The sequence below is a fragment of the Uranotaenia lowii genome, chromosome 1 (genome assembly GCF_029784155.1).
Source record: "Uranotaenia lowii strain MFRU-FL chromosome 1, ASM2978415v1, whole genome shotgun sequence".
Taxonomy (NCBI): domain Eukaryota; kingdom Metazoa; phylum Arthropoda; class Insecta; order Diptera; family Culicidae; genus Uranotaenia; species Uranotaenia lowii.
In genome coordinates this window covers 25596348-25612705 of record NC_073691.1, presented here as the reverse complement: position 1 = coordinate 25612705, position 16358 = coordinate 25596348, and the positions used below count along the sequence as shown (strand labels likewise).

At 35.1% G+C, this 16358-nt stretch overlaps 1 protein-coding gene across 1 annotated transcript in view; it reads left to right on the top strand.

Moving 5' to 3' along the window:
- Positions 1–16358, top strand: part of LOC129740087 (uncharacterized) — a 287784-nt gene that overhangs the window by 168811 nt on the left and 102615 nt on the right. The gene's annotated exons all lie outside the window — the stretch shown is intronic.

Genomic DNA, 16358 nt, shown 5'->3' with positions numbered 1-16358 from the left:
AATGTAAAAATATAAAAAAAAAATTTTCAATGATTTCAAGAAATACTCTAACTTTTTCATAAGATCTCTTTTTTTATCTTTGCACACTTTTTTCAGTCATATATTGATTTATTTTTTTTACCACAGAAGCAAAACCTTTGCAAAATCATGATATTTTACACAAACTCACCTGGAAAAAGCAGTTGGAATCTGGTTTGAACTTTTTCATGAGTGCCTATTCTCGGAGAATTTGATCTCTTAAATCCGGTTTTAACATAATTTTTTTTTTGTCCATCAGAATACATCTGTCATATTGCGTAAAAACCGGATGCACAGATTGCGATCTTTGGAACTGATCATTATTAGTTATTTACTTGGTGTCTACTAGTCAGGCAACACTTTTTGCCTGCCGGAAATGGATTTTTTGCATTATTTAAGGAGTCTGCATTCAGTTATCCCCAATAACCATAGGTTTTTTTACCATTTTTAAGATAAAGGGTTGCACTCAGATGGTTGGGTTGAACTTCGTGTGGATCTTAGAATGGCTCCTTATACTTCTTAACCATTTGATCCAAAAAAAAATCAGAAAAAATCAACAGTTCATGAGCTTTCAAGTCAAAAAATGAAGAATTTTCGAGGCGCAAAATGCGGAAAGGGAGCAAATTTGTGCAAAATTATTTTTACCCTGTTGTTTTGCATCGTAAATATCTTAAACACACGTTCACTTAAAAATCTATCAAAAATACGCAAGATAGTCTTTTTCATAATCAACACAACGCTACTAAAGTTTTTCATATTCAAGCTCTATTAACGAAGCTATCACTGAAATAAAGTGCCCGGATACTAAATGATCATAGCCTTAATAATACTCACTTAATCACTCTAGGTAAATTTATGATCATAAGAAAGTTCACAAAAACACTTCCACTGCAACACTGAGAAAAGTCCGCCCCATAAAATTGTGGTAAAACGTGAATAGGAATGGTTGGTTATCGTCACCTGTGTAGAAGTTTTGGATTGCGAATGGATCGAAGAAGAGGAACTAGATTTGGATGGTTACGACATCGTCGCAGATCCTGCAGCTACTGCCGCGACTTTCCCGGTTATTGATATGGAAAGTCATCAACATAATCCTTGATTGAAATTTGTTTTAAGCAATGATTGAAAGCTTGTTAAAACCTGGTGTTCTTTTTTCAACTCTTTGAATAAAACTGATGAATTTTTTTTAATCAAATTTCTAAAGCGTTGAAAATTTTACTCCGGTGGGGGGGAGGGGTTGTTATGAAAATGTGACGTAATTCAAGAAGGGGGGCTACGGAAGTTGTGACAATATGTGACAGAGGGGGGAGGGGGGGGGGTAAATTTTTCCCAAATTTTGCGTGACATAATTTATGGACGGCCCCTTAGGGTTATTTTGGAAATTTCGAGGGGGGGGGGGGGGGAGAGGGAAAGGGGAAATTGATTTTTGTTCCAGCTGAATCCCATTAATTATTGTGAACAGTGATCAGTTATCAATGTAAAAATTATTAGAATTAGATGGTAGAATTGAACACATTGATGACGAATAATAACTCAAATGTCATAAATTGGCTAATGAATTTGAATTGTAAAAAACTAAAAACCCTCTGATTTAGTTATCTAATAATTTTTCTAATCTCCCGATTGATTTCCCCGATGGTTATCAATGCGTTGAAATCGTAGCCTTATAACTCTAAATCTTAAAACGTAACTTTTCTTTTTCTATGGAAACTCCAGGAATATCAAAATGGTTGGTTCTAAAAAGCTAGAATTTATGAAAATTGTTTGATTAGTTTTCAGAACTCAGTCCAAATAGTTATTCAGCTAAAAAAGTAAATTCACTGTTCACTATATATGATTGAAGACTCTCAAAGCCGCCCCAAGGGCGGTACGGAGCACTTTGAATAGTTCTACAATTCTAGTCAAAATATTACTAACAGGCTAGTTGTATTTTTCAATCCAAAATGTTGGCTGATTATTGCATCCGAATATCTCGTACCAGTACCACGTGATTTGAACAGAAGAAAGAATAAAAACACCCGCCAAAATTTCCCCATTCAAATATTTAATGCTTAGCAAGCTTTGATTTGCTTTCAGTACACGTGAACTCTGGATGGTCGTTTCTAATGCCCGGCCCATGGTGATGGTGAAAATAACCCCGCTAAAGGAAAAAAAATCGGATGACAAAATGGGTGCCATGACTTTTGATTCGTGTCAATAAAACCGAAAGTTGTATGGGAGGGTCCCTTTTCTTAGGTGGGAGGGGCTCAGAACTATTACTAAAACCTTACCCTGGTTCAACTACATCTCTGTGCCAAATTTCAGGCTGATCGGTTAAGCGGTGTGGATTTGTATAAGGTGCATACAACAAACAAACATATATAGTCCAACTCATCTTTATATATTTTGTAATTTCAATCCATAGTTTTATTAGAAACTCATCATGCGCTCAATGATTTTTAATTTTCTTTTTTTTTTTTTTTTGATCATAGGAATTTTTATCTCTCCTCAAAACTCATGTAATGCTTGTATCATCATGTTCAAACTTTCTATCAACTTTGCTCGACTCGCTTGATTTTTCCTTCTTATTTCACTCAATTCGATTGATTGCTCTTGTTAATACGCTCTCACTCTCCTAAAAATTTTCAAGCTGTCCTCTGAACACGCTAACAGATATTTTTGATCTTGATCAATACGCTTAGGTTGCCTGATCAATTCGCCTTTGAGTTTTCAAGCAATCCTCTTAATTATCTTCAGTTGAGTTTCCGAACTGTCGCCTTAACTTTTTTTCAATATTTTTTTAAAATCTTCTTTCAAAATAACTTCAATTCTTTTGTGTTTCCGTCCTCTCCTCTTAACTCATATAATTTTTTCTGACTCTAAACTGTCTTCAAAAATCGTTCTTAAGTGTTTTTTTTAAAATAATTTCTTCTAAGTTTTCCTTTTCAACCCGCTTATTGGTGTTTTTTCTTAATTTATTTTTTGAGGTTCTCCCAATCTGCTTGATTTCCAAGCTGTCCTCTCAACTCACTCATTTCTGCTTTTTTATTTTATTCAAGCTGTCCTCTCAACATCTTGATCATCAAGCTGTGTTCTCAACGCGTTTATTGGTGTTTTATAATTTATTTCAAGTGGTCCTTTAAAGCTGCTGGATCACAAAGCTGTCCTTTCAATTCGCTAAATTATGTTTTTTCCATTTAGTTCAAACTGTTCTTTCAACCAACTTGATCACCAGGCTGTCCTCTCAACTCTTTCATCGCTGATTTTGTTTTATTCAAGCGATTTGGGAAGTTCTGTACCTTAAATGTATGTATGTATTCCCCGAGCAGACTTTTATGGCAAAATTATAGCAAATTTTGCTATCACGCCTTGAGAGCCAAACTTGCTCTCATTTTGCTTGACATAAGGTGGTACACAGCAAAAATGAGAGCACAAATTTCCATACATGGTTAGCAAAGTGATGCCTAATTTTGCTAAAACTGAGAGTTCAATTACACCTCGAATTCTGAGAGCTTGGAAAGCATAATCATGCCAATTTAAGGCATCAAATAAAATTCTTTTATAGCAAAATTTGGCATCAATATGCTTTTAAACTCAAACTTTTGAAAAACGACGTAGTAAGTTCACGTATGAAAATTTGGTTCTCATTTTTTGCTGTGTATCACCCTACCCAATCAAAATGAGCGAAAATTTGATGCTTAAGGCGTGATAGCAAAAAATTTCTGATAGCATTTTACCGTAAAAGTATGTTCGGGATGGGACTCCCCAGACAGTAAACGTTTGAAACTATACTAATCATCTAAGAACCTTTGTACAGACATCGCGTGCAAATATAGGTACACGAAAGTAAACAATGCTTGAATTGTCTTCACAAAGGCGCTTCTATAGTAAACCCGAGCAGACTTTTATGGCAAAATTATTCCTAAGGGATGAAAATCCCGAAAAAAAATAACTGAAATCACCTGTATTGGGATAAATAATCCCCCCTGAAAAAAAACGCCTGTATTTATGCAATCATAAGGAAATACTATAGCTATAATATGAGGTACATATTTAAACCTTTTAAAAATCGCCTTTACTTATGCAGCGTGTATAACGTTTATCATGTCGGTTATTTTTTTTACTAATGTTTGGTTTTAATTTTATAAGCAACTTTTATAGAAGTTCACCAAGTTTGATCTGACCTAGAGTGAAGTTCGCTTTCGCTGATCATAGTTGAAAATAAAACAAATAAAAAGAAATTTTAATTATGTGCAATTCCATGTAAATACTTAAAAAAATAATATTTTAATTCATGATTCTGGAAAATTCTGATCTTATTAACAGATTTACTTCTGTAAACACATTCAGGTTTTCTCTTATCAAAATTTAAGAACTTAATTTTAAACTATCTAGATTTTAAATCCAAATTTAGATTTCCAAGGAAAAAAAGTAGATTGGGATTTAAGATAATGATTCAGCCAGATTTCATTTCTCTTAATTAATATAGTTTCAATATATCTCGTGTTAGGTCCGCAATGTGTCAATTACTATTCCAGAGAAATGAAAAGTAAAAACTGTTCAAAGCGATAAAGGGCAATACAAGAGTTATGAATGCAGTGTAATTACTTTTGTTGAACTTAATGCATGAAACATGAAATTTTGCATATGCAAAGTTAAAGATCTTTGTGCGTACACCACTATTGCTTTTGAATCAAAAACGGTGCCTTTGGTTCATGTTTCCTCCTCTTCGATTGACAAATTCAACAAATATATTTGGACGTAATGAGTCGTTTAGTCCTATTTTTTACTCATAATTGTTCCTTTAGAACACACTCTATTTGAATGCTGTTTTAAAGAACTGTAGATATGAATATAAAAATGTTTAAAAATAGAATGAAATTATTTGCGTTGATTCCATCAATTATGTCAAAGCAAAGCAAAGCAGACAGAGTATAAAATGTCTATAGGTTTGCTTATGTGAAGATGAGATAATAAAAATTGAAGATAACTCACCGGTTTCTAAAATAAAATTGTCCAACATGTCTCGATTCCTTTGAGCAGTTTCGTTCACTAAATAAGATTGAGGTCATCATTAGACGGCTGGTATTATAGTGAGGTTGATTAGTTGGGTCGCTTTTTGCATATTCGGGTTCTGCGTAAATAGAATACCTTAGCTGGTATAACTAACTTGATCCAGAACCTTTCCAGTATCGTTCAAAGCTCCTCGAAACAACTGGATGGCATCCTACGTCTTTCCTAATGTTCCGTTCAAATCGATTACTAAGGATATCTTCTCGGCACTAATTTTAGCAGATTGTTCGTCATCGGGTAGGAAAAGATTTTGAACTTTAAATGAACCCATTTTCCTGGTTCAGTTGAGATGGATAGATATTGGCTAACTTTAGGTTTTCTGGAACCGGTACTGGAAATACAAATGTAAATGTTAACTTCTACGGCGATAATTTTACTCATCGTACTAAAATACTCATGACAATCAGGAAAAGAACAGCCTTTCCTGTTTTTTTCTTCCTGCTGCTTCTGTAACAAGTATTACCATGTTTGCTTCGTTTGATTATGTTACGCTGCCTCATTAGTGGTAGGAAAACCACCAGCATTCTAATCCGGCACGATCGAAAATGTCTTAAACCACCTGCAAGCAAATGCGCAAACAGTAAATTTGATCACCAGTTAGATTTCCAAAAGGATCCTAATATTGTTTAACGCTTATTTCATCTTCTTACCTCAAATGCGATGAGATCCAGGCTGTTAAAAGTAACCGATCTGCATCATCGGTATCAGGAGCCAAATAAACAAAATTTAAAAAAAACTTATAGTGGCTGGCGGGTTCCTCCAGCTCCACCGCGGAATAGAATCCAAACACTCCACCTGAAGGTGTATTTATGAACAAAATACGATGGCCGAGGAAATAACTCAAATCACACAGATACCCGAGGAAATCACTCAAAACTATCGGAGAATAAAAGGATCCCGACCCGGAATAACGTCGGTCGATTTGTTTTAATCTTTTCACCAAACAGAACAGCTGTTTTGATACAACTACACGCTTGCGAAAAAACAGTCAAAAACGGACTAAAATTTAAAAGATTGCAAAACATTAAAACATTTATTTAATGAATAATGATTCTGAATATAACGTTATCACAAAGCAAAAAAAAAAAAATAGTAGGTTGAATATAATTGACAATAACCATTTCGTTCGATTCGACGTTATACACGTAGAAACTTCTTTTTTACGATTTGAAATACTGACCAGATAACTTAAAGATTTTAGAAATTTCATGCAATAATAAAAAAAATAAAATCTAATTACAATGCAAATCAATGTTTTAATTAAGTTTGTGATCCCTTGATAAAAAGAAACAATATTATATTAACAAAATGTTCTTGTCTAGGGGCCGTTCAGATACCACGTGGACAGAAAAATGCGACCCCCTCCTCTCCCTCCGTAGACAAGCGTGGCAATTTTGCGAACCCTTACCCCCTTCCTTGGGTGTCCACGTGGGCAGATTTGAATTGTTTTTCTCTCTAAATCTAATTTGATAGAAAGAAAACAATTATTTTTGGTTTTCTTTTTATTGAAATGGCTGATTTAAAAAAAAACAAATAAGCATTTCTGATATAAAATAATTTAAAAATAATTGATTTCTAAATTACCATATTTATCACTGATTACTTTAACTTAAACTGGAAAGCTTTGCAATTTTAAGATTTTGATGTAAACATCTTTATATTTATTCACCTTTATAAAATATTTTGGAAGTAAGTATGTCCACGTGGTGGACATGACCCAAACCCCTACCTCCCTCTCCGTGGACATTTCCATTCACACCCTCCGCCCCTCCAAGTTGCCCACGCGGTGTGTACACGGCCCCCTACTTGGAGAGGACTACACTAAATCAGGGCACTCACTGCGTAACTTCAGTTTCCAAAATAATGACGTTTTTTTTACAATGACTGAAAAATCAACACTAAAAAATGTGCTCACTTTTCCTGTAACGAACAAATTTACTGTTTGTTTTCAGTTCGATTTAATTTTTAACTTCTAATTAATTCTTATTTTCCCTTACAAAAAATTTGAAACCAAATCATGCTATCATCTTGATCTCACTTTTCTGTTCCATCATAATAAATAAATCTTAAAAATGCCTTGTCTTGTTATCTTGGAAAAAAAACAAAACCAAAAAGTGCTTTCATTTTGGTCTCAATGACTCTTTCAGGTATTGGTTAGGCATCATCTTTCGACATATTGATGCTTCAATGAAACCTAATTTTGCCATCGGAAAAAATGCGATACTAAATTGTGCTATCTTTTTGCCATTGATAGCTCATTTTGGTGACTGTTTGCTATCAATTCAGGCATCAAAGTCTGCTCGGGTCCAGCTCTCTTCTTTGCATTCTGGACGTAGCTTTGCGACATGCCGATCTTTTTAGCTGGGATTTGCTTTAATCATTCGCTTCACCTTTCCCTCAATCGTTTTGTTCTCGGTCCCGGTTTTCTTACAGCTCCTTTGCAGTGGTCCAACGTCAACCGCTTATGGAACCACTTCAACACTCTGGAGACGGTTGAATGGTGAATGTTCAACATTTTTCATAACTGCACAGGTCAGGAAATTCCTGGTGTTTGAAAAAAGAATTTGTCTCTCGGCTCGCGTTGGTTTACCTCCGATTTCGAGTTTGACAGCATGTAAACAATACACATCAATGACAAAGAGTGCAAAATTTGGTTGATTTTTTTTCCCGAATGGTATAAAAGCTATGCCCTGTTGAATGTGTCACAATAATTTCGTGTCCGCCCTTTATTGGAATTTTTTTATTATTTATTTCTAGCAGTCCTCTCAACACGCTTGATACTTTTAGACTGTCCTCTCAACTCGCGTTCCAATTTCAAGATGTCTTTTCAACCCGCTTAAAAATTTTTAATATATCCCAGTTGTCCTTACGACTAAATATTTCATTTTCATTCTTATTTCGGCATTATTTCATAAAACTATTTTTGCTCATTTACAAAAAAAAAACTAGTTATTTATCAAATATGGTAGTATGTTTTCATTTTTTCCTCTTTGATTGAAAAAGCTTCCGAGTGTGATCCGACTGTTTTATTATTATTTATTTTTTGCTACTCTATGAATTTGCCATTTTACCGCAGTTTTTTCGAAATTGGTAAATCATATAGTATCTGATTTTATAGCAACTGTGATCAACTTTTATTCAACGTGAATTGTTGATCGCGTTTGTTTAATTTTTCGATTCTGTTTTTTTTCTGATAATTTCTCGTTAAATTTAGTTTACGGGAAATTACCTGTCATGGTCGCTATATCAACTTTCAATATTAGAGTCCCAAATTCAAGCGAAATGGTGATTAAATTGAAATAACATGAAAACGGGTCAGCGGTCAGCAAACATAACTTTCAGTTATTGGTGAAAGTATGGTCATCGTAATCCCGAATTCCCCTGCTGCAGGGAACGCTTCCGAACACTTATATTGATATATTGAAAATCAATTGATCTGATAACAACAACCTAACCCAACTAGAAAGTGGCCTTTCTACCGCATATCCGGAGATTAATTTTTGTTTTCATGTTTACTCCAGAGAGAAAGTAGGGGCGGGATCCCTCAAATCATAAACAATAATCCAGTTGTTATTTGTCCACGGCAGCAGCAGAGATAACACAAACACGCCAGGGACAAAATCATAACATCATTGGCCTAATGTTGTTGTTGATGTTGTTGACGTTGTTGATTCATGCACGTTCATGTATGTATCTATTTATTGACCCGTTTTGTTTGTGAGCCTTGGGGCCACAACCGGAAATGTAAACAATTACGAATTGTGCGAGCGCGCCGCCCTCACGTGGAATGCAAATTTCCCGGGCTCATAATTTAAATGGTGGCCCCAGCAAATGGCGTTTGACATCACATCCGGGGGAAACCTCCTATGTGACCTGAGAGGGAACATGGCCACTTCAAATACGGCTGAAAATTGAGGGAAAGTTTACTGAAGGGGGTAGCCCAACTCGAAAGCATAACTCTCTTTCGGTCTATTCGTGGCCTGAAATTTGAATGAGTGCAGTTATGAATGGTTCACTTGTTGCAGAATTCCGCTTCGGGAGGCTCTAAATTAATTCATAACTATCCGCTTAGAAAAGAAAATAGAATTCAATATGGGGAAAATAATTGTTGACTGGTTGACAAATCTCAACCTTTGACTATTTTGCATTTAGAAATTCTAGCAATTGAAACATGACAAAAATGACAAAAAAGACAAAAATGACAAAAACGAAAAAAAAATGAAAAAATGAAAAAAATGACAAAAATGACAAAAATAACAAAAATGACAAAAATGACAAAAATGACAAAAATGACAAAAATGACAAAAATGACAAAAATGACAAAAATGACAAAAATGACAAAAATGACAAAAATGACAAAAATGACAAAAATGACAAAAATGACAAAAATGACAAAAATGACAAAAATGACAAAAATGACAAAAATGACAAAAATGACAAAAATGACAAAAATGACAAAAATGACAAAAATGACAAAAATGACAAAAATGACAAAAATGACAAAAATGACAAAAATGACAAAAATGACAAAAATGACAAAAATGACAAAAATGACAAAAATGACAAAAATGACAAAAATGACAAAAATGACAAAAATGACAAAAATGACAAAAATGACAAAAATGACAAAAATGACAAAAATGACAAAAATGACAAAAATGACAAAAATGACAAAAATGACAAAAATGACAAAAATGACAAAAATGACAAAAATGACAAAAATGACAAAAATGACAAAAATGACAAAAATGACAAAAATGACAAAAATGACAAAAATGACAAAAATGACAAAAATGACAAAAATGACAAAAATGACAAAAATGACAAAAATGACAAAAATGACAAAAATGACAAAAATGACAAAAATGACAAAAATGACAAAAATGACAAAAATGACAAAAAAAATGACAAAAATGACAAAAATGACAAAAATGACAAAAATGACAAAAATGACAAAAATGACAAAAATGACAAAAATGACAAAAATGACAAAAATGACAAAAATGACAAAAATGACAAAAATGACAAAAATGACAAAAATGACAAAAATGACATAAATGACAAAAATGACAAAAATGACAAAAATGACAAAAATGACAAAAATGACAAAAATGACAAAAATGACAAAAATGACAAAAATGACAAAAATGACAAAAATGACAAAAATGACAAAAATGACACAAAAATGACACAAAAATGACACAAAATGACAAAAATGACAAAAATGACAAAAAATGACAAAAATGTCAAAAATGACAAAAATGACAACAATGACAAAAATGACAAAAATGACAAAAATGACAAAAATGACAAAAAATGACAAAAATGACAAAAATGTCAAAAATGACAAAAATGACAAAAATGACAAAAATGACAAAAATGACAAAAATGACAAAAATGACAAAAATGACAAAAATGACAAAAATGACAAAAATGACAAAAATGACAAAAATGACAAAAATGACAAAAATGACAAAATTGACAAAAAATGACAAAAATGTCAAAAATGACAAAAATGACAAAAATGACAAAAAAGGACAAAAATGACACAAAAATGACACAAAAATGACACAAAAATGACACAAAAATGACACAAAAATGTCACAAAAATGACACAAAAATGACACAAAAATGACACAAAAATGACAAAAAAAACAGAAAAAATAAGAATGAATTAGACGATGACCTTTCTTGTCTCTTGTTTTCATCAAAGAAGATTAATCCACTCATATCGTTCCATAGCTTCTAATCTAAATCCCTCATAAAATGTTTCCTTGCTTAGAATCACTTTTCGTGACGGGCCATCATTATCATCAATCTTAAGGCATGATGGCCATCGTCTTGTAGCAGAAGGCGTTCAACAATCCCAGAATGAAAACAGCACGTGCACGTCTTTATTATTGCATGAGCTCCGTTTCCCACGTTTTATTAATTTTATACAATGAGATTTCCTACGTGGAAGAGATTAAGTTTTTCTTCGGGTGAGGTTTTCTTTGGATGGTTTTACTTTTATTTAAAGACAGTTTAACAAAAAAATTAACATTTATTTCGATGACTCTTAATGAACAACGTGTTTGAAACAACCTTGATCCATTTTGGGAGTAGGATAACATTGGAGGCGGATACCAACAAAAATATAATAAACGGGATCAAATTATACCCCCGGGATCTCGGGAGATTTCCGTTGTCGGCTTTCGTTATTGCTCCCACGACTATACAAAAAGTAAGGCATTCACACTTTTATCAGAGCGACCAAACAGAAAATCGATTTTTCCTACTACTGACAACAATCTGAAATATTTTCGCATTTTTTTTACAAATTAACCTAATGATTTTATGAAATCTTCGCAAATTAAGTCCACTCACCTTAGGATGTTTCTTTCATCATTGAATGGAGGGCTCAATTGGCCGGAAAACGGAAGCAAATTACCGTATTATTGTTGTGTGCACAATTGGGTATTATTCGCGGAGGGCTTCCAGTAATTGGTGGCTTTTTGATGATCATGTCGATGATGATAATTTTCGGAAGCATAATGACGACAATGATGGCGATGATTGCCGGGGAATAATCCCGGAATATCAGGCTGATAGCCCATGATAGACATGATTGCGGAAATCGTTTTGAAACTGAATTTATGGTATCCCACTCAGTTGAACAATATTAACGAGTTTAAAACAAAAAAATAAGAATACTGACTTTGTGAAAAATTTTCTCTCATCTCTCATCTCTAATCTCTCATCTCTCAACTCTCAACTCTCAACTCTCAACTCTCATCTCTCATCTCTCATCTCTCATCTCTTATCTCTCATCTCTCATCTCTCATCTCTCATCTCTCATCTCTCATCTCTCATCTCTCATCTCTCATCTCTCATCTCTCATCTCTCATCTCTCATCTCTCATCTCTCATCTCTCATCTCTCATCTCTCATCTCTCATCTCTCATCTCTCATCTCTCATCTCTCATCTCTCATCTCTCATCTCTCATCTCTCATCTCTCATCTCTCATCTCTCATCTCTCATCGCTAATCTCTCATCTCTCATCGCTCGTCTCTCATCTCTCATCTCTCATCTCTCATCTCTCATCTCTCATCTCACATCTCTCTTCTCTCTTCTCTCATCTCTCATCTCTCATCTCTCATCTCTCATCTCTCATCTCTCATCTCTCATCTCTCATCTCTCATCTCTCATCTCTCATCTCTCATCTCTCATCTCTCATCTCTCATCTCTCATCTCTCATCTCTCATCTCTCATCTCTCATCTCTCATCTCTCATCTCTCATCTCTCATCTCTCATCTCTCATCTCTCATCTCTCATCTCTCATCTCTCATCGCTCATCTCTCATCTCTCATCTCTCATCTCTCATCTCTCATCTCTCATTTCTCATCTCTCATCTCTCATCTCTCATCTCTCATCTCTCATCTCTCATCTCTCATCTCTCATCTCTCATCTCTCATCTCTCATCTCTCATCTCTCATCTCTCATCTCTCATCTCTCATCTCTCATCTCTCATCTCTCATCTCTCATCTCTCATCTCTCATCTCTCATCTCTCATCTCTCATCTCCCATCTCTCATCTCTCATCGCTCATCTCTCATCTCTCATCTCTCATCTCTCATCTCTCATCTCTCATCTCTCATTTCTCATCTCTCATCTCTCATCTCTCATCTATCATCTCTCATCTCTCATCTCTCATCTCTCATCTCTCATCTCTCATCTCTCATCTCTCATCTCTCATCTCTCATCTCTCATCTCTCATCTCTCATCTCTCATCTCTCATCTCTCATCTCTCATCTCTCATCTCTCATCTTTCATCTCTAATCTCTAATCTCTCATCTCTCATTTCTCATCTTTAATCTCTCATCTCTCAACTCTCATCTCTCAATTCTCATCTCTCATCACTCATCACTTATCTCTCATCTCTCATCTCTCATCTCTCATCTCTCATCTCTCATCTCTCATCTCTCATCGCTCATCTCTCATCTCTCATCTCTCATCTCTCATCTCTCATCTCTCATCTCATCTCTCATCTCTCATCTCTCATCTCTCATCTCTCATCTCTCATCTCTCATCCCTCATCTCTCATCTCTCATCTCTCATCTCTCATCTCTCATCTCTCATCTCTCATCTCTCATCTCTCATCTCTCATCTCTCATCTCTCATCTCTCATCTCTCATCTCTCATCTCTCATCTCTCATCTCTCATCTCTCATCTCTCATCTCTCATCTCTCATCTCTCATCTCTCATCTCTCATCTCTCATCTCTCATCTCTCATCTCTCATCTCTCATCTCTCATCTCTCATCTCTCATCTCTCATCTCTCATCTCTCATCTCTCATCTCTCATCTCTCATCTCTCATCTCTCATCTCTCATCTCTCATCTCTCATCTCTCATCTCTCATCTCTCATCTCTCATCTCTCATCTCTCAACTCTCATCTCTCATCTCTCATCTCTCATCTCTCATCTCTCATCTCTCATCTCTCATCTCTCATCTCTCATCTCTCATCTCTCATCTCTCATCTCTCATCTCTCATCTCTCATCTCTCATCTCTCATCTCTCATCTCTCATCTCTCATCTCTCATCTCTCATCTCTCATCCTTCATCTCTCATCTCTCATCTCTCATCTCTCATCTCTCATCTCTCATCTCTCATCTCTCATCTCTCATCTCTCATCTCTCATCTCTCATCTCTCATCTCTCATCTCTCATCTCTCATCTCTCATCTCTCATCTCTCATCTCTCATCTCTCATCTCTCATCTCTCATCTCTCATCTCTCATCTCTCATCTCTCATCTCTCATCTCTCATCTCTCATCTCTCATCTCTCATCTCTCATCTCTCATCTCTCATCTCTCATCTCTCATCTCTCATCTCTCATCTCTCATCTCTCATCTCTCATCTCTCATCTCTCATCTCTCATCTCTCATCTCTCATCTCTCATCTCTCATCTCTCATCTCTCATCTCTCATCTCTCATCTCTCATCTCTCATCCTTCATCTCTCATCTCTCATCTCTCATCTCTCATCTCTCATCTCTCATCTCTCATCTCTCATCTCTCATCTCTCATCTCTCATCTCTCATCTCTCATCTCTCATCTCTCATCTCTCATCTCTCATCTCTCATCTCTCATCTCTCATCTCTCATCTCTCATCTCTCATCTCTCATCTCTCATCTCTCATCTCTCATCTCTCATCTCTCATCTCTCATCTCTCATCTCTCATCTCTCATCTCTCATCTCTCATCTCTCATCTCTCATCTCTCATCTCTCATCTCTCATCTCTCATCTCTCATCTCTCATCTCTCATCTCTCATCTCTCATCTCTCATCTCTCATCTCTCATCTCTCATCTCTCATCTCTCATCTCTCATCTCTCATCTCTCATCTCTCATCTCTCATCTCTCATCTCTCATCTCTCATCTCTCATCTCTCATCTCTCATCTCTCATCTCTCATCTCTCATCTCTCATCTCTCATCTCTCATCTCTCATCCTTCATCTCTCATCTCTCATCTCTCATCTCTCATCTCTCATCTCTCATCTCTCATCTCTCATCTCTCATCTCTCATCTCTCATCTCTCATCTCTCATCTCTCATCTCTCATCTCTCATCTCTCATCTCTCATCTCTCATCTCTCATCTCATCTCTCATCTCTCATCTCTCATCTCTCATCTCTCATCTCTCATCTCTCATCCCTCATCTCTCATCTCTCATCTCTCATCTCTCATCTCTCATCTCTCATCTCTCATCTCTCATCTCTCATCTCTCATCTCTCATCTCTCATCTCTCATCTCTCATCTCTCATCTCTCATCTCTCATCTCTCATCTCTCATCTCTCATCCTTCATCTCTCATCTCTCATCTCTCATCTCTCATCTCTCATCTCTCATCTCTCATCTCTCATCTCTCATCTCTCATCTCTCATCTCTCATCTCTCATCTCTCATCTCTCATCTCTCATCTCTCATCTCTCATCTCTCATCTCTCATCTCTCATCTCTCATCTCTCATCTCTCATCTCTCATCTCTCATCTCTCATCCTTCATCTCTCATCTCTCATCTCTCATCTCTCATCTCTCATCTCTCATCTCTCATCTCTCATCTCTCATCTCTCATCTCTCATCTCTCATCTCTCATCTCTCATCTCTCATCTCTCATCTCTCATCTCTCATCTCTCATCTCTCATCTCTCATCTCTCATCTCTCATCTCTCATCTCTCATCTCTCATCTCTCATCTCTCATCTCTCATCTCTCATCTCTCATCTCTCATCTCTCATCTCTCATCTCTCATCTCTCATCTCTCATCTATCATCTCTCATCTCTCATCTTTCATCTCTAATCTCTAATCTCTCATCTCTCATTTCTCATCTTTAATCTCTCATCTCTCAACTCTCATCTCTCAATTCTCATCTCTCATCACTCATCACTTATCTCTCATCTCTCATTTCTTATCGCTCATCTCTTATCTCTCATCTCTCTTCTCTTATCTGTCATTTACCAACTTTCATTTTCCAACTTTCGTTTCTCATCGATCCCAATTCATCTCCAAAAATTTCTTATCTTAATATGTAATATTTTTCATTTATTTCTGCTTTTAATTTTTTTTTTAAATTTTTATCATTGAATTAAAATTGTGTATTTTGCTAATCGCTTTTATTCGAACTATTTTTCTCCTATTTGTTAACTAGATTATAGAATACATCTTTTTTTTTTTCATTGAGAAAATATTGGATTTAAAGTAAAATCAAAATTATTAAAGGAGAATTTAAAAAAAATATGAAGCTTTGAAAAAGATGAAAAATAAAAATTTTAAGAAGAGACGAGGAACAAACAGATAAAAAAGATTATAGAAATGCAGACAAGACCAATAAGAAAATAAATGTTTGACAAAAGGAGCAATATTTTGTAGATATAAAATCAATCGAAGTTAAAAAAATTTGAAAAAAAAATATGTGAAATTTTGAAGAAATAGGAAAAAAATGAAACAAAAGAATAAAAGTGAGGAGAGACGAAAAATCAATAATGGATGGAAATAAAATTAGGAAAATTAGGATAGATCGAGCGGATAAATAAATAATGAAGAATGAAAACTGAGAGCTGAAAAATAAAATGAAAATCAGAACGGGGTTTTCACTGTGAGGGGAAAATTTCCGAATTGATTTCTTTAAATAAAAAAACTGTGTTTTCAAATTATTCCTTGATAATAAAAAAATCATTTTCCAACAGTTTTGTAGTTTTGCATTTTGCAAAGTTTTGCAGTTAAGTTATTGAAGTAACTTGAATATTGCCAAGAAAAATGTC